The sequence below is a fragment of the Solea senegalensis genome, linkage group LG7, assembly GCF_019176455.1.
Source record: "Solea senegalensis isolate Sse05_10M linkage group LG7, IFAPA_SoseM_1, whole genome shotgun sequence".
Taxonomy (NCBI): domain Eukaryota; kingdom Metazoa; phylum Chordata; class Actinopteri; order Pleuronectiformes; family Soleidae; genus Solea; species Solea senegalensis.
Window position 1 is genome coordinate 12863532 of NC_058027.1, and position 22166 is coordinate 12885697.

The window sequence follows — 22166 nt, forward strand, 5'->3', positions numbered from 1 at the left end:
ACCAGCCATGTAACACATAAATGAATCGAGTCCAGTATACTGTTTGCTCTCTAAGCCTCAGTTGCCAAGCTATAACTTAAATGTTTTTGTCTCTGTTGTGAAGTCTCATACAGCGCCACCAGAGTTGAGCATAAATTAGCCAACTGCGAACCTGCTTAACAAGCTAGACGCTAGCCCAAATCACTGATGTGACGTGATGACCACCACATAACTAATGTCGGTAGAGTTTGTCATTCGTACAACATGTGAGTCTATCAGTACACTTAAGCTGAATATTTAGTATTGTGTAGGTTTACATTAGCCTACATAATTAACACGTATGCTTAACGTATGCACACTCTTGCTCACTTTAGAGCGTGAGCATTGCCACTCTCTAAACTTTAGAGTGGCTCACTCTTCACTCACTCATGATACTTTGTACGACAGTTCTGACACCTTTAGTTCTTAACATATTGACATAAATAAATAAGTAATTACATAGAACATGTGCCACAGTGCCTGTAATGTTTTTTTTTAATAATCTCTCCCTGCTATAATAAGGCAGCCGATAGTTCCACAAGCCACACAAAGTACCCTTATTTTTCACTGAGCACCTGCCCCCAAAGTGTCTGTGCATGCCACTGACTGTGACTGTATATGTAAATATGAGCTTGTGAATTATCAGATAAAAACATTACAAGATTTTATATCTATATAATGTTCACACAGCAACACCAGCAAGTGCTTAGGATACTTTAAAAGGTCATTACTATAGCAGCTTATTTAGAGTAAAATTTATGCTGTTACATAACCATTACCATTTTGAACAATTCACTGTATTTAAACATCAGATGTTTTTTTTGTTTTACACATGAAGAAGGGGTAATATTAATCACTAACGTGGTCAGATGTAAGGATAATTTGGTCAGTTCAGTGGTTGTCTTAGTGTGGAACCTGGACAGAAGGGCACGGTACCTCATTTGGGTTACATTTATTTTCCATGCATATGTGTCATTGAGTGTACATGCTGGCTCCATGTGTCTGGGGACCCTGACACCTGCTGATGAAGAAATCAAGTCCGAGAGTCCCCCTGTGGTCACAAGCTGCCCTTCTACCCTGGGAGTCTTTGCCATAAGTCTGTCGTATTGGCTGTGAGTCACCACTCAGTGCCCAGACTCTGACTGAAATATGCTTGTCTGTCTGTGTTTGTTTGTTTGTCTGTTTATCTCCGCGAGGTCACTCACACCAACCCAGTCTCCGCTTAAGCTCTTTTAACTTGATTCCATTTCTCCTCTGTTCTATCCATCTGTCTTCTCCCATTGAGTGAAGGTGTATTTGCAGTCTTACCTAAATTCAAACAAAGGTGTCCCCAAACTTTGGTTCTGGTCTGCTAAATTCATTAAATTACATTGTACTAAAACAATTAACTACTTATTTTACTAACACTTCTGGCTTGGAATGGCAAATTCCTTCTGATTTGTGACGGTGTCTTTTTTTTTTTTTTTTGTTAACACACTATTCAGTGGTCATTGCAGCCACAATGTTAACATTGATCATCCTTCATTATTTTTTCAAATGGTTAAAATCTGCGTTTTTACATCAGTTCTCTCAGGCTTGGTTAAGTTTGGACCGAAAATTGTGGCTCGTGCCGTACTCTGACTTTGACGCAGATTTGATGTCGGCTTGTTTTTGAATACAGGGCCAGATCTTATGTGGTCAGAGGATACTATCAGTATCAGTTGTACCTAATAGTGCTATCCACATGTGATTAGATCACTGAACATGGATGTTAATAGCAGGTCTGAATGAGGCCTTTGTAAACCTGGAAAGATTTCCAATCAACAAAGAAGATGGCAGAGCAAAAGATCTGTATCGTACTTTCGTGTTCCATGTCTGTGGAGAGACACTCCACTTTTCTGCATGCAAATACACGGCCACAGTTGTATTAATACTAAAATAAGAGTCCTAGTCAGTTTAGCATTCTGTGCATGCATACCCAATCTCACATGTCATTCCAGGAGTGGCAATTTTTTACCAAGGATCCAAGGAACCACCAACTGGACAGGAGAGTGTTGTGCTACAGGGAGCATGCTTGGCAAGCAGAAAATATGACTAACTATACTAAGACATCAACTATCAAATACTTACAAAGCTGCCCTGAGTTCTTCCTGGAAGGTTCAGCAGTCATTTACAGAACAACAGGGGTAAACTCCAAGACTCCACTCATTAGCAGGATTTATCTCCTAGGTGACCCTAATGATGCTCATTCACGCCTCAACTTAGGTGAATCCAACAACCTGAAACTAGGTCAAGAACAACCTGCACAAATAAACTTGACACATTTCTACATGGGCATCAGCACATAGAAGCTAAATACCTCCATGCTGTTAATTGCTCTTACCAGCAGATGCAAAATTCAGTTAGAGGGCAGTGATGTGCACTGATTACTTGACAAGCTTGATTCATCCAACATAAAATTAAGGCACAGAATGTGGTACCTGCAACCTGTCACAGTCACTGTTTAAACTGCAGCTGTAAATGTCTGCACATCTGCCCCTGGGTGCCCTTTATTGCACAGTGTATAAACTTCTGTTTAGGTGGAGTTTTACCAGGAGTGATGTTAATAATGAAATTGTAATTAGTAATTATTACAATGATGATTACTAATTATTAATACTAGCATGTGCAACACTTAAAATCTGCAAAAAAGGAGAAGTAAAGTTGTCAATTAGTGACAGTAAATGCTATCAAAGTAGTAGAACTTTGCTCTTCCAGTTAGGCCTAAAAGAAGTTGTTTACCCTGAATGCAACATTAAATTTACAACTGCAACCCTAACAAACAAGGTTTCTTCTTTTAGTATGAGTAGTATGATATACAGTTCAATAGTAGGATGTGGGATACATTGATTGACATGTGGTCATATTTGCTTTAACAACTGGGCAGTCTCACCATGTATACACTGGCGAAAGTTTCCTGTCTAGGTTAAAGCATTAGGAAAAACACATTTCAGAGGTATTGAATTTGACCAGTATTTTGTAAATAGGTTCCCACTCAGCAAAAGATAACCATTTGACTTGTGTTGACCAATGTGTTTAGTAAATACTGCAGGTTCAATAAAACCTCCCCATAGAACAGGACTATATGTTTAATAACACCAAATGTGCATTAGAGATGGGAATCTTATGCACAGACAGTCATAGTACTTCAAAAAAGTAGAACACTACAGCCTATAATGAGGCAGATATAAAGAAGATAGAAGAGGAGGGAGCTAGCTGTAGCTCAGAAATCATTCCCTTCACACCCTGTTTAATTGCGTTGTGCAGCCCAAAGTAAAAAGGTGTCAGAAGAGCAGGGAGGCGAATCCTGTTCTAATGAATGGAAACAGATGGGTGAAACAGTGAGCAGGGTATCAGCCAAGAACTGTGTTGGCACAGAAGAAACAGTGCCAGTAAAGAGAGGAGTGCCAGATAATGGCATGGACAAGGAAAACAAAACAAGTAATGACAAAATGGAGGCTAAAGAAAGAATCAATGATGAAAATGAAGTTTTAATCCCTGTTATTTTTTTTTACCGTGTTCTGGGAGAATGGAGTTTTTCCCCATTCATCCTCCATTAAAGGGCAGAGCAAGACTCACTTTCAGCTTTGCAGTTAAATAATGATGCTTCCCTTACAAAAAAATATTTTAGGAGTTTTGCAAAGTGTGAGATAATTGGGTGCATTTCCAAACCAAATCAACATACAGTGCAAGAGCCAGTTATCATGCAGTGTAATTGCCAGTTTTTGGCTAATTGTTGTTTCTTTCTCTGTCTGTCAATTCAAACAAGAAAGTTGCATCAGTCAGTTCAGCCAAATGCCATATGAAATATGTATTACATACCCCACTATGTCCAATGAACAAAATAGTAATTTTACCCCAAACAACAATGAATGTTTCCCTTGTGTGTGTTAACCAACCTCTTCCTTTTTCAATTGCCCATTGCCAAAAGGGTAATCAGATCTCGGCTTCAGGCCAAACAGTTTAAATGTTACATCCAAAAACTTTCATCACGTAATTATTCACATGTAATTAAACTTTTAGACACGTTTTCTGTTAAGTTTGCTTTCAATATGGAAGGGTTAAGAGTTTGTAACCGTTTGCCACTCCTAAACGAATTAAATTAGAATGATGCCATAAAAGGTGAGTGCAAGTGAGAGAATGGGTGGTAGCGGATAAGAGAAACCTCCCCTGAGCATCATAAATTAGCTTTAGTTGAGTGAGTTCAAGGATTACACTGAAGGCTGAAATGAAGTAGCTATTTAAATAAGGATGTAGTATTTAAAAAGGGGCGATTTCTTTGCCAAAACTTCATGTCTTAGACACACTGTCGTTTTTGCATTAACACAGGTGCGCACACACGGGAACAGTATGGAGAAAATACCACAGGCAGCTTATGGTATGCAAAAAGTTTCCTGTCATCTCAGTTGTCAAAACTTTAAATTAATTTAGTTCTACTATACCTACTACTATATTGTTTTGTTTTTTTCATTATGGCAAAGGCTTTTCTTCATGTTTTTTTTTTATTTTTTTTATTTTTTTTTTATCATTTCATGGGGAGACTTAATTGTGCTTAAAGTGGAATTATGCAGGATGTAATGGCTTTGGAGTCACTGTAATGGTTAAATGGCTTTTTGCAGGGAGAGTCTAGGGTCTGTCTCCACCCCCCCACTGTCTTTTTGTGGAGAACCAGCCTTGCAAGATCAGGGCTGTCGACCCGAAATTGGAGGTCTTGTTAAGTCTTAGGTCTCGCAAGAAACACATAATACACACACACACACTTCACAGCCAGGCACAGATTAAGATCAAGGCAGTCAAGAGCGTTATTTTAAACGTTCATCATGGCAAAGCCTGTGAAAACAAAGCAAAGGTAGTCATTGTTGGAGGAAGAGGAAACAACTCTCACACATGAGTAAACATCAGACCAGCTTTTTACGAATGGCAAGAACCGAAAAACATAGAAATGGATGCCGACCTGGCATTTGCACAGTGCTCCACGGTTTGTGTTCACCGACTCTGTTGAAAACAAATGCACTTGGCCAAGAGAGGGGAATGGAGGTGGGAGCATCAAGGGTTTTTAGTTTTTATGACGGTGAGGATAAAGTAGTTGACACAAGGAGAAAATAACGAAAAACTGACCAGACTTGTTAAAGTTCTCCTTTAATATTAGATTTAAACAAAAAGTATATCCAAGTAATGTAATTGAGCAGTAATTTGATTAATGTCCCTTCAGTTTAGACAGGTATTCATGTTATTTTTGTTAAATAAACCAATTTTGAGATGAGAATTTTAACAATGAATGAATTTTGTTATGGGGAGTGGGTTGTAGACGGGGTTCATTGGATAAAAAGTTTTGGCCATTTGTCTAATAAACCTTGAAACGCAAAACAATTTTCTCTCGCTGTGTATAGCACCATTAAATGTTTCCTTAACTAGGTTTTTAACAAGCTAATTAAGTTGCACTCTGAGTCAGAGGCCTGTCAAGCCTCAGTCTACATTTTAATTAACAGTCAAGAAACACACAGAGCTCACACAAGGATCACTGATCAGCGTTGCTATTATTTGATTGAGTGAAGGAGCATCATTATGTCTTTAAATATCTCACAACTGATAAACAGTGCAACAGTAGTTATTCAGTCTATGTATTGAGTTAATGCGGATAGAGATTTGATGATAGGATGTTGCTAAAAACATGGTGATCAGAAAAGCTGATTTGGTGTGTGTGTGTGTGTGTGTGTGTGTAAGCTCCCTTAATTTGTGTCTGCACAATATACTTCTCAGAAGTTCAGAATATTAGAAGTGTTGGCTCAGCTGTAATAAGCTTTCTGTGTGGTGTTTTTCTCTGTGTGTATCAGCAAAGTGGGGAGGAAAAGCTCAATAGATTGCTGTGTATGGCTAATTTGCTCATCTCATTAAATATTGAGGTGAAGGCAGATTTGTGTGATTGCCAATACACCAGCTCCAGTGGTCTTTGTTATGCCTCAGAGCCTGTGAAATGAACGGGAATGCACTCCGATGGAAAAAGCTGTGTCGCTCGTGTCATGGAAGCAATTTGTGTTCTTACAAATGCATGTATGAGTATGTGCACTAAAAGGAACACTCTCAACTCTCACAGCCACAACTACCAGTCAAGCATAAACACACCCACAAATGGGATCAACCTTTATTTATATTTTTAGTTCATTATTTAATGAGTGATCCTTTATATTTGAGTGGTGCTAGCTGTATGGCTTTAGGACAGGGAATGCTAATGATGTACTAAAACATCAACCAACAACTTAAGTTTAATAAAATAAAATACAACAAATCAGATACACAGCTAGCAAGGGTTTTCTTTATTGCTTTGTTGTCTTTTCCTGGTAAAACCTAATAAATAACAGAATACAATACAGGTTCTTGTGGGAATAACTGGTGTGCAGTACCAGCATACTGATGTTTGCATCTTAAAGCACTGCACACTAAATGCTTGGTTCATTTGACATTTTGGGGATGGTAAGTGGGGAGTTTTTAAATGGATTATGTTATTGCAGTGCAGTTCCATTCAATTATAATTGTGTCGGGCCGAATCACAACATATCGGTTACATTATCTCAAATCACTCCACAGTTTGGGGTAAAGCGCTCACAATTTTATAGTGGCAATCCAACAGTTCTTACGATGAGCAAGCACATGGTGCTAGAGGAGTAAAAACTCTTAGATGGCCATCTGCATAAAATGGTTTAGATGCCAGGAGTGAAACAGAGGAGAAAAGAGAAAACACGTAGTATAAGAAAAAGACCATGTCAAGTGAAGTCAAGAAACATCATCTTTATCAAAAACAAGTCAGTCAAACTGCTTTACAAAAGCAGTTTGAAAAATATGACAGATAATATTATGTAGGATATAAGATTATTCCAGAGCTTTGGGGTACTTTTAGTTTCTAAGCGACAGGCAAGGACTGACTAGAGAGGCTGTGGAGATTATCTATCTAAGTGACCTAGGAGCTGAATACAAGGATCTTGAATATATTGAGGCGCAAGAATATTGAGTGCTTTAAAGATAAATAGCAGCGTGTTGAAGTGGATTCTCAACATGCTGGAAGTGGTTTGGTTACCAGTGCAAATGTTTAAGACAGAGGTGATGCTGTTGTCTTCTTTTGAACTGCTGAGAAGTCTAGCGACAGCATTCTGAGCCGTTTGACACATTCAGTATTCAGTTGTGATACGCTAATTTGGACGAGATGAAGGTGTGAATGATGGTTTCAAGGTCTTTGCTCAATTATTTTAAGTTGCCCTTCACAACATTACAAACGTGTTGTCAGAAGTGAGAGAGGCATTAAGGAGAACACCAACATTTCTTAATGTGAAGTGAGATAGGGTCAGGATGCCCAAATCAAATATCTTCAATTTTGTTGTTGTGAAGCTGTAGGAAATGACTTGCCATTCAGTGTTTGATGTTATCTAGGCAATTAGTGCTTGTAGAAATTGTGACCAGTGCATAATTGACATAGAGTGTCTTCTGAATTATTAAAGATAGAATCTGAATATAATTTAACAAATCAAACTGTTTGTTCACGACATGTAGTACCCATAGGTGTAAAGGTGTAGTTATAATAATAATAATAATAATAATAATAATAATAATAAGTAGAGAAGGAAATTCCTGAAGGCATTTTCAGTAGGATTTCTGCCTTTTGCTCGAGCTGAACTCAATCTGGCATACTGCATTGAATTGGTATGAATGAGAAGTTGAAATGATGAGTTCACATTTCTAAAAAGTGAAACACCAATGGTATGAATGAGATTATCACAGAGGGAGACGAGATAGCACAATAGCACATGATATCACTTTATATTAACACTGGTTCAGGCAGAAACTACTGGTGGCTAAACATTTTAAGGCACTGGTGTTGTCTACTACTGTGCTCTACCACGACCTGACTGACTTTTGCTTTTAACTGTGACGATCAATCTGCTGGACATACTCTCGTATTGTTTAATTATTCCATGCCATACACACTAAAGTTCTTGTTTAGCATTAAAATCCCTCTGAATAACTGGTGTTAAACCAGGTATTTAGCCTCTGAGACTGAAACCTGTCTAGAGTTGTTAAGTTGAACATTGCAGATTGTTTACCCCTCTAACTCAGTTTCAGCTTGTTGGTTTGACCTGAGTCAAGGTGTAAAAGAGGGTCACATGACGGAGTCTGCTATCTTGTTGGACTTCACTATTTGTTATCCTGTGTGTGTGACTGTTGATCCCTTTAGGAAGAGAGCTCAGAACAGCATTGTAGGTGGCTGTCAGTATCTTAGCCCACCTCCTGTTGAGTGATGGTTTCCTCCAGGTTAACATGGATGGCTTCCTTCAATCCGAACATTCTCATCCTCAAAATAGTGTCCCTTGTCCTTCGGATACAGGTGGACAGCTGAGTCTTGTCCAGATGCATTTATGCATTGGTTGTCTGATTTCCCCAATGTAGAGGTGATTACATTGTGCTGCAGGTTCATCAAAACCTCCAAAAGGAGAACATCTGACAAGGAAGAAAACAGCAATAGATGGAACAACATTGTTATTCTGGAAATGGCTGGAGTCTCTGAGAAACAAACACCACGTTCCGGTACACATCAAATCCTGCAACACCCTAAGACACAAACTTGTTCATACTCAGGAAAAAATCCCTAGAAAACAAACAGAGCAATGTAATGAGGAGATTAATGTGTGTCCCAATTTTTGTGGGTTCAATATTTTGTATGAAATATTACACAATTCTGAATTGACTGAATAATGTCGTAATTGAGCTCAACATTTTGAAGTTTGAATGAAGTTTCTACGGCTACAACTATGGGATGTTCAAGGCTCACCTGAGCCAGTATGAACTTTATCAAGCTTTATCAAAGAAAAGGGTTCTCAGCCCAACTTTAAATGGATGTCTGTCTCCCAGACAGCTGATTTCACAGGAGACAGGCCTGAAAGCTCTGACTCCCATTGTACTCTTGGAGACTGTGACCTTTAATAACTCCCCCTGGAAATAAATATGATCTGAGAGGTTGGCAATGCTTGGGTTACAGGATATGAATTGGTATAACAATTATTATAAAAGAAATAAAGGGATAGAGGAAAGAGGTACATTAGATTAGATAAAGTTGACTGAGGCTGTCAATTTTCTTACGTTTTGAAATATCCTAAATAGGCTATCTGGTATTTTTCAGGCTAGACAAAAGAAAAGTACGCAATAATGAAACTATACAAACGCTAACTGCTGTAAAACACCATTGAAAAAGAAGAAGGCAACGTATTCTCATGCGCTTGATTAAGTCAGAGTCTGGGATCAGGTCTCAACTTTGACCAAAGCATTCATTCATTCATTCATTCATTCATTCATTAATTTATTCATCTTCTACCACTTTATCCTCCATATGAGGGTCGCGGGGGTCACTGGTGCCAGTCCCAGCTTACATAGGATGAAAGGTTGGGTACAACCTGGGCAGGTTGCCAGTCCATCACATGACCACATCAAGACAAACAACCATTCACTCTCACTTTCACACTTCTGGTCAATTAAAAGTGTCTGTTTTTGGACTGTGGGAGGAAACCAGAAAACCCACAAACACAGGGTGAACATGCAAACTCCATGCAGGAAGGCCCTTGTTCCAATTGGGCCAAGAACCCGGGTCCTCTTGCTGCAAATGCAAGAGTGGCCAAAGCACTTGCACAAAAATAGAATTATCAGGTACAAGACAGATTCATCTTTCAGTTTACTGTGCATGTGTTGCACTAATGGATCTGTCACACTTCGGTCTAAACTGAGCAACTCTGTAAGTAAAGTATGTGAATGTGTAAGGGTGTTTCTATGTGAGTCCACTGTTGTGCAAGTTCAAATGTCAAGGAGCTCAAATTTCACTTGATTCAGGTGAAAATAAAATAATTCACATTTAGAATTGCAAAGAAATAATTATAGTTCATGTATTTTCTTTATTTTTTAAAACTACAACTGTTAAAAAAAACCCAGTTTTTACTGAACCTCCATCTCTATCTCCAATCACTGCTCACTGCCTAAACTAAATTAATTACTACATACAAGCTGTAGTCACGCTCAAAGTGACTGTCAGCAAGTGATTGCTGTTTGTGGTAACAGCAGTGCCTTTAATCACATAGTTAAAATGTCATGCATGATCATGCTGCTTATATGTAAACAGACTGGGTTTTAAGAGTCTGAACGCATTTTAATTTTTTGGGGGCAGATTAGCATTTTTTGGCATGAAATTTAAAAATCCTCGCATGAAACTTCAGCACAAGTCCACTGGTTTGAACCCTTGTCCTCCATTCCACTGTGTTGTGTTGACAGACACAGAAGCACTTTTAATATTAATGTAAGGCGGCACTTCAATGCCTCCACCAGGCATGTCGCTGTTTTTTTGTACATAGGGCAGGAAGGAAAGTAGATGGAAGCCGAAAGAGTAGAAGAAGTTTGTAGTAGGTAAATGCTTTTGTGTTATATTTAGCGGTTGCTAAATGAAAGTGCTCAACTGTCTGCCGTGACCTGTGCTCATTAAACAACATAACACACTGGTTGAAGAAGAGTTTTGGAATCATACATAGTTTACACATGTATTCACTTCATTTGCCACTTCTTCTTTTAAAGGACACACAATGATAGTGGAATATCTGATCTGTCTGCTTAGATTGAGATTGTAGACACAAATGTACAGAAATGATTTGGATCCAATTTATTTCCACATACAAAGGAGGCCTGGGGTGTAGGGGGTAGACTTTGGAAATCCAGGATATCTGAGAAAGCGGGCTTTCCATCCTGGAATGTCAGTCTAGGATGAGAAGGTATGGTTTAGGCAGGTGTAACTTAGTCTGCTAAGTGTGCATTCACTGCTCTTTGAAGTAGACCCCATGGTCAATCACAGATTTACCAATGAGCAGCAGTAATAACAAATCCTTGTTCTGCACAAAATAAATCATGGTAACTTATGTGCCCCTGCTTTCGTGCAACCGACTCAAGGCTAAATTCAGCTAGGATAACTGATGTATCTCAGCTTACGCTCCTATCCTAGTTTTGTGCAACAAGCCCCAGAATCTGATCTGACGATATCTGAATCCATGTGCTTTTTCCTGCTTACACTGTCATTTGTGCCACATAGGAGGAAAAGATCAGAATTGGGTCACTTGCACCATGGAGTGTAAATGCAGCCTTAATGGTGCACCCATTGCCATGTGTCCTGTGTTCTTTCCTCAAGTTGTTCATATTGGATAGTGCTACCTCCTCCTTCTGGGAAGAGAAATGTTTTCTTCAGATACTTCAGGGCAGCTACAACGGTAATAAGTGCTGTCAAAAGTGGCTTGGTTGTCAGAAAGAAGGGAAGGTAAATCAAAAGGTGAAGGCCGATTTTTCACAGTGTGACATAACAACTGTGATGGGCAGCAATGCCAATGGATTACTCACAGCTTTTAGATTTAAATCATATAGAAACATCTCGTTAGAAAGAAACAAACATCGATTTTAAACCTCTTCCCAAAATGGGGTTCTTCAATGTATAGTAAATACTACAGCATCTAAGCCGTTTTAACATTTAATCGATCCACACTCCTATCTGTAATTACATTTTAGATAGCCATAATAGCATTTATGAAATGGTAGTTAGAGATATATGCACATTCTGAAAAGTAGAAATTGTATTTCAAGATATTTAAATCTTTATTTCTCCTAGTCAAAATTCAATTCAAGATATCTTTAAATCCTTAAAAAGTATAAGTGGCCATTTGAACATTTAATTTAATAGCTATAGGCTGGGTATGTATTATTATAGTCATAATATGAATTGTGGATATCCATAATTACATATTTACTAATCACAATGTATTTTGGATATTCAAAATTACATTCTGGATATCTGGAATAGTTTTTAATTTTGGATATCTGAAATGAAAATTATGACTAGTAACAACTGGATTGAAGATATCTGAAATGGGAGTTTTTCCTAGTAAGAATTCAATTGCTGATATCTACAATGTTCATTCTAGATATCCAGACTGTAATTGTGGATATCTGAAAGTGAAAGCCCAATACACATGAATGGCAAAAGTGACATCATTTGTCGTAGGAAGAATGTCATTGTGGATGTGAATCTTGTGTTGTTTTTGACGAGGAAGTATTAAATTGCATATATCTATAATACATATCCAGTTTAACTATTAAATGTTAAAATGGCTTGCCATAAGCATCTCTCAGAAATGACCTGTTTTATCTTGAATGAGGCGATGGACTGTTTGATAAAGATACAAGGTCGTAGTCCAATCTTTGTGTCACAGAAATGTTCCAATAAAAATATTAAGCAGCAGTCTATGAATGACTGCAACTTCATCAAAACAAAATTAAAAACTAAATTTATTTAAAAAGAGGGTCAGAAGGTCATTTTAAGTAAAAATTGTTGTGTTGTATTTACATGGTAATACAGCACAAATATTATATTTACAGTACAATACAATAAAATAATCTATGACCCATTCCTCTGACATTATCTGCATACTGGCATCTATCTCTATATTATCAATTTAAGATGTTTGTGTAGTATATTACTGTATGTACATTTTAATTTATCCCTATGAGAGCCACTGAGTTATCAATTGCCTTTAAAGTCAACCTCTTTATAGTACCAAAGGAAAGGAGACTGTCGATAGGATTGTAGATTTTTATAATGACCACCCACACTGTTAACACAGCCACACCTGGAGCTTCTATCCAACTCCCTCCACAGCAGTGATCTAATTTGTTTCCATGGATCAACCCTGGATAACAAGCTCAAATCTGTCAACAGGCCCATCTGGCAGTGACCTCTGTGTGACCCTCCGATGACAGTTGTGTGTCTGGACCACTCATCTTACTGAGTGACAGATAAAGGAGAGGAGTGACAGGCTGAGAGAGATTGTGAATGTACATTTAAAATGAAAATAAATGTGGAGACGGTATGATAGAATTTGTCTCTGATGAAGAAAGAGTCTGCTTTTCCAGTCAGGGTGAATGACCCGAGCAGGGAAAAAGAATGTATGGACACAGATCTCGTGGGCCAGTGCTGGGTAACATGAAAAAAAGATCTCACAACACAGCATGGGTCAGTGCATCTGGCAGTGCATCGATGTGTAAAGGCTTGAAAAAGATTTACCACCTTACCACTGTGAGAAAGGCTGAAAGAATACCAAGATTTAAATAAAATATCTACTGCCTCATCAAGCTATTATGCTTATCAGTAAAGTCCATGAACTAGATATGTCTTAACAACTTTTAGAGGTAAGCAGACCTCATAAAAAAAAAAAAGTTACGAACATTGGTAGAATTAACCAGAGATTGTTTTTATTTTGAATTGTTATTCAGACATTATCAGAACTGTATCTACTAATTGCACTTCACTTAATCTGCACAGGAACAAGCAGTTTCTCTTTCCAAAGCAATGTGTGTTTAGTAAGAAAAAGTCATGATGTCAGAGATGACATGCACTTAATTTCCCTTACATAAAAGCTACACAGCTTAAGGAAAAGATAAAAAGATTAAAAATAAATCAAAAGAGAAAAATTATTATGGAATCAATCTTCTTGATTTATTGGCATTATCAAGAAGCAAAGCAGGAATGCACATTTTTCTGTACAGCAAGTGTGATTATTATTATTCAAACAAATTGCAGTGTGTACTACATGTGTATAATTTAGTAACGATTATTAAAGAGCATGCAACACAAATTACTTTTGTGATGGTGAGGTGGTTGAATCATTCTTTCGTTAAATAGCCAAGTAGAGAATCATTCACAATACTAAAAGGAAACAAAAATAGGACATTGATCTATAGATGCTGTGCAGATTAGGCCACTGGTGAATTAGAGGTTGGGGAATTTGTTTAGAAAGGAATTATTGGCTTATTTGATGGATTTCAACAAAGAAACCATAGGACAATCTATGTTGCCTTTTAAATTTTTAACTGAGAATTAGTTCCATAGTCTTGATTGCTTGTATTAAGATCTTTATGCTGTGATGCTGAATACACTGTTTATCATCATGAATATGGACTAGACACACACACACACACACACACACACACACATTATATTTTATTTTCTCATACTTAACATCAGCTTACAGTATTTAAGGTATTTTTCAGGAGAGTTATGGTATCTCACTGACAAGCTCTGCTGTGACACCAGCGTTGAAGTGTCTCTTCAACATACTTGGAATGACTACACAGCCTGATTTCATCTAAATGCAGATTACAATTATTATCTGCCCACATGCTTTCACTGAACTCTGTCCTCTTTTTCCTGTCTTTCTCTTTTCCTATGAAATCTCTCGTCCAACCTTTTATTTTACTGCCCACTTTACCCAAAGCCCTCCTTAATAATCACTTCAACAATGATTGATGATCTAAAACAGGGAACATGAATAATTTGCAGCTGTGTCTTTGGTCTCTCAGACGTGTCATCTCTTTTATTCGTTCTTTGTAGCCTTTGTGATTTTTGTTTACTGTCTGGCTTGTGGGAGGGAAAGGTTGTTTCCCCCCCCTCCAGATCAGAGGCAGATGTAATCTAACAGCAGTTCTGCTCCAGTCGACAAATGCTTGTATGTGTGTATGTACTCTTTGTGTGTCTGAGTAATATCCCATAGCTTTGCGGCACCACCACCGGTCAGCATGCAAGGTTTCATTGAAAGTCATGTCTTATCAGTCACAGAGGCAGATGAATCTCTGCTGCTGCTCGTCCACAGTCGCCCACACACACCTTAAAGAGGAGGTTTTGAAAAATGTCACTTACTTCCCCTTCAAGATACTTATCAGTCTCGTAAACATCATAGGACTGGTCTCCCCCCCATAACATGGTTTAACCATAACACATACATCCTGGTGACAATGGCACATCGAAATTATGTTGCTCCAGGCCAAATCAGAAATAAGCAGCCATGCTGGCGTGCTTTGGCAGAGATGTAGTGCCGTGGTGTTAGAAGAGAAGGGGGAAACAAATTGTGGGAAAGAAAAACAAAATTATGGAAGACTGAAATAAGCGAAACATGAAGTTCAAACTTCTCCAGCTACTTATCTTTCTTTAAATGTAATCACAATCAAATTTATAGTAATTTCATTAGAATCAGGGGTTACCTGAGTAGTGAGCTGTTCTTCATCATCATCATCATCATTCAATCATAAAGGGCTCTGTGATGTCACCAATGATACTGGGCTTCCTCTGCCTGAAGATGTTCGCCCTCTACTTTGTGTACCTGCTCTGGTGAGGTTCCAAGCGAGCTGAGGCGATATTATGGTCAGAGCTGGGACCATAGTGGAAAAGGGCCATTACATCCCCAGAGTGCATAACAATGCATCATACATACAATCCCCACAGTCAAGAACATTCACACCTGTCTCTGCACCCATGCAATAACCATCCTACACAACTAGTGTCTGGCTTTAGATATTTGAGCAAACAAACAAAGCCCAGAGAAACAGTTCTATTTATTTTCTTTACTGATAAAATACAGCCACAGTTTCAAATACTGCTACTAAAATGGCTTATGTTATTGCAACAAGAAATTGTTTATTCATTCAGACATAACAAGTTGAAATATAATTTGACAAAATGCATACATAATAATTTAGTATTTAGCTTTTCTCGATATTCAAATATCACAAAAAAAATATTTCATTAATTTTTCTTACTTCAGTGTTGATTTATTCATTCCAATGAAACAAGGAAAATTTGCAAGTTGTATGAGTTCATGGTCTGATGGCCAGACCTACCTATTTAAACATTTGCCTTCCAATGGCATTGCAAAGCTAAACAATATGACCTACTGACTGACTAAAATGTGGTCTTTAATAAAATAAAATAAACATTTGCAGCTTTGTTTTTGGGACAGCTAAATGTGATGTTGTAATTTAAAACAGCAACAGACAATAGTAGTATACTTTAAGTATAAAAACAAACAGAGGTTAGGTTTAGGGCAGTGGTGTCTGATCTATGGCCCGCGGACCAGTCACGGCCCTCGTGAGATGGTGTCCAGCTTTGGTTTTATAATGTATTATTTATGACCAGGGGCCGAGTTGGACAAAAAAATCGCCCTTTCTCACATGTCACCTCCATTAGTTCAGCTGGTAAGGAGTTGTTTTGAAACTGGAGCCCTGGGTTTGAAATCCACCAGTATATGCTCTCATTGTTATTCTTATTTGACCCTAGATGTGGAAAGAAAGGCATTTTTTTTTTTCACTCTTACATTTCCATTAAATGTTACTGGTTAAAAAAAAAGGACCATTGGCCCCCGGATATCTAGACATTATCAAATATGGCCCTCATCAAAAAAAGTTTGGACGCCCCTGGGTTAGGGTTGTAGTTAGTTGACTCCCCATACCCCGCTTTCTATGACAAACACTAGACAACCATGTGCGTTGACAAACAACTATGATGAAATGGGTAATGATTGGCTTTGCCCTCAGTAAATCCAAGTGACAGTGGCCAGCCTCAGTTATTGAGCTTTTCTCATATTGTTGATCTTACCTGAACCTTATTGAGAGCACTGGGGTCTGTGCAGCAAATAAAAGACATCCCCCACCTCATTTATGTCGTTTTCATTCCCTTTTCCTATAACCTTGATTATTATTGCTCACCATAGCCAGTCACTGGAGGGTCACCACAAAATGAGCCACACAGAGGATTATCTGGATATGGATGGGTCATGACAGGCCAGTTGACAATTGAAGTGGACCAGTTCTTGTGGCCATAGTGGAAGGACAAGCCTTTTCCTACCAAGGTGTGACAAAATAGTTTTTTTACTTGTTTAAGTGACAGACTGGTGCCATATTAAAAGGACATTTTACTATCAAATATGATGGCTGTCAAATCTATGTTCTGCTGTCATTCATACTTGTGGATACACGTGGATACTCTCATGTGCTAACAATGATTAGTTTGAAATGTATTCTCTACATAGATGTAGAGCTAGTATCAATATCCCTTGAGTTCTTCTGTTTCTATGCAGCAGAGTGTAGCAGACATTCTAGCACTTCTTGCCCAATGCTGTCCCCTAAAATGTGTTTGCTAAAATTAAACACGGCAAAGTAAGAGACATAGAGAAAATGAAAAATAGCAGAAGTTTTTATCAGGCTTAGCGTTCTCTATAAATCAGAAGGAAATTAAAGAAAAATCGAGTCGAGTTGTGAATACAAATTATGCCCGAAGCAAACAATTTATATTATAGTGAAGTGGTATTTACAAGGCAACCTTTATAAAAATTAAGTTCACCTGTTTTCTGTCACTTGGGTGTACATATCAAGATAACTGTGTGATTTTTGGTAAGAAATTTAAGGTTTAGGTTTAAAAAAATAAAATGTGTTGCTGCTTTACAAATCCTTGTGAACTTGAAATAAACACATGTACATGTGCCATATACATATTTGGTTCTTTAGTAAAATAAATAAATACAATAAATAAATAAGAAAAACAAGAAAGAAAAAGCTGATGGGCTGTACAGTCCTTTGTGGATTGGCACAATTTCAGCACAGCAGTAAAACATGTCTGGCCATGAGAGCTGAACCTTGAGAAGAAATGGTGAGATCAAATGGAGGATATTGTGCAAACATGCTGAAGGAACACAAAAGATAAGCACTACAATACAAAACAAGGTTTTGCTCACATGGACGCACACACAACTCCCACGCTGCAAGGGTCAAAGTGAAGGGGGCTGGCACTTTGCCCAGCTAATTAATTTGACACAACAAAAGATCTGTATCTCAATGTCACAGCCCCTTTTACACCAGAGCATACGTCTGCCTGAAAATACTGCTTTTAAAAGGTTTAGGTTAAGAAAAAAAAAAATAAGAAGAAAAGTAATGAGGCAACTGGTTTAGGGCTAAGATTTTAATTGAGGTTCGGGTTAGGCATTAACTGGTTATATGGTTAAGGTTAGGGACAACACTCAGGCTGTCCAAAGGAAGAGAGGTCAATTCAGTGTCCGGAGAGAAATGGCTGGGCAAAAACTGTGTGCCTGTGTGTTTTAAAAAAATGAGGTCAAAAGATAATTATTCTTCAATTATATTTCACTACTACACTACCATTGCGGTGTATTATTTAATGGCTTTAAATACATTATAAATTGTTGATCCAACTCTCCTGTGAAAAGGTCTTTGGACTTTTGTGTAACCCATGTCACTAATTCAACGACCAAAAACCATGCAAGACCTCAAACTGCTTGTACGCAACAAGTCCAACTCACCTATCTGTCCCATTTGATACTGTTTTCGCGTGATCTGAATCAGACCAACAAGAAGGCGTGATTGCTAGTCTTGTTATCAGCGATGTTTTCTTTTATTGTTATCATTTCACAAAGTAATAACCTTTGTGTAGTGTGTTCTTTGGGAATACGCAGCTTTTTTCTCCTCCTGCATGTGTTTTGGGTCGTTGCAGTGCGTTTGCCCCATGTGCCACCGTATTGATGCCTATATTTCAGCTTCAAATGTGCCACTTGCTTTGCTTCTAATGATGGATTTCCACTGCTTTGTGTAAATGTTTTACATTGCAGTCACAATGATGTGCAAATCTGACTGTAGGGAAACTAATAATGACAGAGACTGCCGTAGTAAAAACTGGTATCGTACAAGCCAGGGACATGCGGTCAAGGGAGGCCTCATCTGTCATCATGAAAAGTACAAAACTAATGATTACATGAAATCAATTAGTCCACTTGTGTGTACAATAAATTAGTTTCCTGTGTGATTTCAAAAATGTTGATAATTTTTATACACAAAATCACTGAATTTGCGCATTTCCTGTTTAAATTCAGGAGGTGTGGCAGCGCCGAGCCGAGCCAAGCAAAGCCTGTGCTATCCCTCACACGCTGGATTGACGCATGTGTGCCCGTTGCTGTCTCTCTGTATGCCCAACAGGTGCGTGTTGCTGCTGTCCTTTCTTTCTTTCTCTCCACAGCCATCATAAAGATTCTTACTTACTTATTAATGTACCTTACCTATGTGTGTAAAGAATGCTGAAGAGGTAGGGAACATAATCAGTAGTCAATGTGCATGCTGCCAATGGAATAGTGAATAAGTTACTTCTTTGGGTTCATATATTTTGTAAATCTGACTAGTCGGTGCCTCACCAGCCATGAACCTCAACCGCACGTCACTGGTATAAGCTGGGAGCCCTCCTCTGACAGTCAGCTCTCATTATCTCAGTGTGACTCTAAGCCCACTCTGCTACCTACTCCCTCCACTGACATAAAGGAGATCACATATTACAGGAGGATAGAGCAAAGACAGAAGTGGCGGGAGGGGAGTTTAAAATTAATGAGGGCAAAGAATTTAAAGAAGGGCTTGAACTGACCGAGAAAGTATAAATATTCTCAATGGGGGAGCAATGGTAAGTGTTGAATGTAAAGTGAACCAAAACAGAACCACTTGGCTGTAGATCTGCAGCAGAGGATATCTGACAATCCTCAGTGATAACACCAGGAGCGTTGTCATGCCAATGTCACCTGCCCTCTGAAAGTTGTATATGCAAATAATCATGTCTCTGTCACTGACAGACATTTTAGCCTCCAGAAGTAGCTGTGGATTGAGCACCTTGTGCTTATACGCTGCTCTTGGGAGTTTGGATGGTGATAATAATGTCTGCCTTGTTGTTGCTGCAACAACAAGGCAGACATTATTATAATTTCTGATCAGTTGCTAGCATGGCTAACAAGCATAAGCTGGGACTTGCTTGATAACTTGCTTTGTTTGTCCTGTTTGACACAGTTCAGGCAATTGAATAACAAAGAAGGTGCAATAGTTCTTGGTAACACGCACATTTCACCAAGCCAAGCCAATCAGAGACTTCAGTGCAGTTCAGTGCTACTCAGTCTTCTCCATCTACAGTAATAGTTCAAAAACTAATAATGGAAATTTGATAAAAATCAATCATGTATGGAGCAGGGAAACACATGCAGGACAGGGGTTCCTGAGGACCAGGATTGGGAAATACTCCAAAAAATGTTCTGTAATGTTCTAAAATAATGTTCTTTTTTATTTGTGTTTTTCTTGTATATTCTTATATAAACTCTTTTTGTTTTTTACCACAAGAACCATGTATGGTACCTTTGTGGACTTTGATTTTCCACACGAACATAAAAAAAAAAAAACAATTGGAAAAACAAAGTGATACACATCTTGTTATATCCTCCTGTAAAGGGTTAAAAATAAATCAGCATATCCACATTCCCATATGTTCTGTGCTCGCTAAATAGCTGCATTAAGGTTAAATGTTCTCCGTGTGTATGTCCACGTTTTTACTTGAGTGTAGGTCCCTGTGTGAAATATATCTGTATGGTGCTGTGTGTTCATTGTGCTCTAAATGGTAATGCAGCAGAGTCTATCTACATTGAGTAAATGCACAGGGAGTTTCCTCCACAAGCCTGCCAACTCTTCTTAGTGAGCCCCGATGGGTTATCAAAGCAGACACTTGGCAACCTACTTTCTGAAGCAAAGCATCTGCCCATTCAGAAGCAATGGGGCTAATGTCAGACTCTATCATTCTTATGTTCAAAATGACCTTGGCATCAGCATGTACAGCAATAACTGATGCATGTTTTTTTTAAGAGCAAGAGGGAGAAAATGTTACTGCAAATCAATTCAAGTTTCAACACTGGTCCTAGTGACAGCCATTAGTGAAACAAAGTCACCTTCAGAGTGACCAGAGGTGGCCATTACCTCTTCAAGAGGTGGGTTATTTATATTCTGCTCACTTTGGACGTGCTTGCTTGCATTGCAAGTTTTGGAATTGCTTTTCTAATTGAAAGATGCTCACGCACAAAGGCACAATAAAACATATGGCATGCTAACTTTCTGTATGGCACACTGTCTTTCAAAAGACATCTGAAAGTGAGACTTGAAATCATGAGCTGCACATAATAAATCAGGCTTGCATTGATTATGGCTTCGCCACAACAGTTAAGGATAGATATATTCTTAAGATATAATCCTGCCTTTAGACAAAATATTTAAATGACTGTATAGTAGTCTGCCACCGAGAAACAGAAGGTTATGTGTCCTTTGGTTTTGCAGATTGTTCGACACAGCTAGAATGAAGCCACAGCTTGAAGATGATTAGCTTCACCTGCTGGCAAATGCAGACCTCATAAATTAACACATTATCACTCAAATTATTGTACAAAAATACAGTGTGCTGTCACTGGATTGTGTTTCCTTAGCCCCGGCAGAGGCTGTTTACTGTCTTTGTACTTGGCAAAGTTAATTGCTAATTTGTCAAAATAATACCATTTGGATTGAAGACAAGCATTAGAGGAATGTTCTGTCATGTTGACGTGTTTGTCACGTGCCCAATGGTGTGTGTAGCCTCAGTTGGTCCTCTTCTTTTTTTAATACATCCATTGGCGTGCCTGTTACTAAGACGGTATCCACAAGCAGCTGTATCCATAGATGTTATTAGGATATTCTAACATAAGGTGTTTGCAATTAGTGTTTGATGCTGCCCTTTTAGAATAGTATATCTGTCATATCTTGGGCAGCAGAGTATGAAAAGGCATCTTTTGTCATACTGACAGTATAACTAACTCACTTTTTCCAACTTTGAAATATAGAACAGAATAAAACATCAACTGTCTAGTGAACCTATACATGTCTGTAGGGTACCTTTGTAACACATTTCAGCCTTAAGTGGAGTTGTTTAGGAAAGGCTTGTCCAACTGGAGGTGGTTAGATGCTTTAGGGGAAATTAGTGTGTGTGTGTGTGTGTGTCTGTGCGTGTGTGTATGTTAGAAGAGGAAGAGACTTGATAAGCAGGATTTTCAGTCTGCAAAAGGCTTAGCTAAGTGCCTTTGTTTTGGCTGAACCCCTGTCTCTGCCTGCTCTCTGAGAGTTGTGTCTAGTGTTTTAAGTGCCTGACAGTGAGAAGTACGTAACCTGTAGATTATTTCCTCTCCACTTGATTTGCAGAGGGATTTAACAGCTTTGCTTTTGGCAGTTTTCCCACGTAGAAGAAAGAAATATTAAGGAATTGACATTAAAGGTTAAAAGACAAATGAGCAAGTTTAGGAATCAATTATACAAATACTGTAGGAGGATGCTCTTTGAATATTAGGTGTATACTTGTTAAGTGACAACACTGTCATCACATCATGATGATTTTTCTTCTTATTTATTTACAG

At 38.3% G+C, this 22166-nt stretch overlaps 1 long non-coding RNA gene across 1 annotated transcript in view; it reads left to right on the top strand.

Moving 5' to 3' along the window:
- Nucleotides 1-22166, top strand: part of LOC122772065 — a 155735-nt gene that overhangs the window by 9265 nt on the left and 124304 nt on the right. Inside the window, exon 2 of the long non-coding RNA XR_006360734.1 lies at nt 18807-18909. This is a non-coding gene — a long non-coding RNA (uncharacterized LOC122772065). The remainder of the gene's footprint in view (nt 1-18806; nt 18910-22166) is intronic.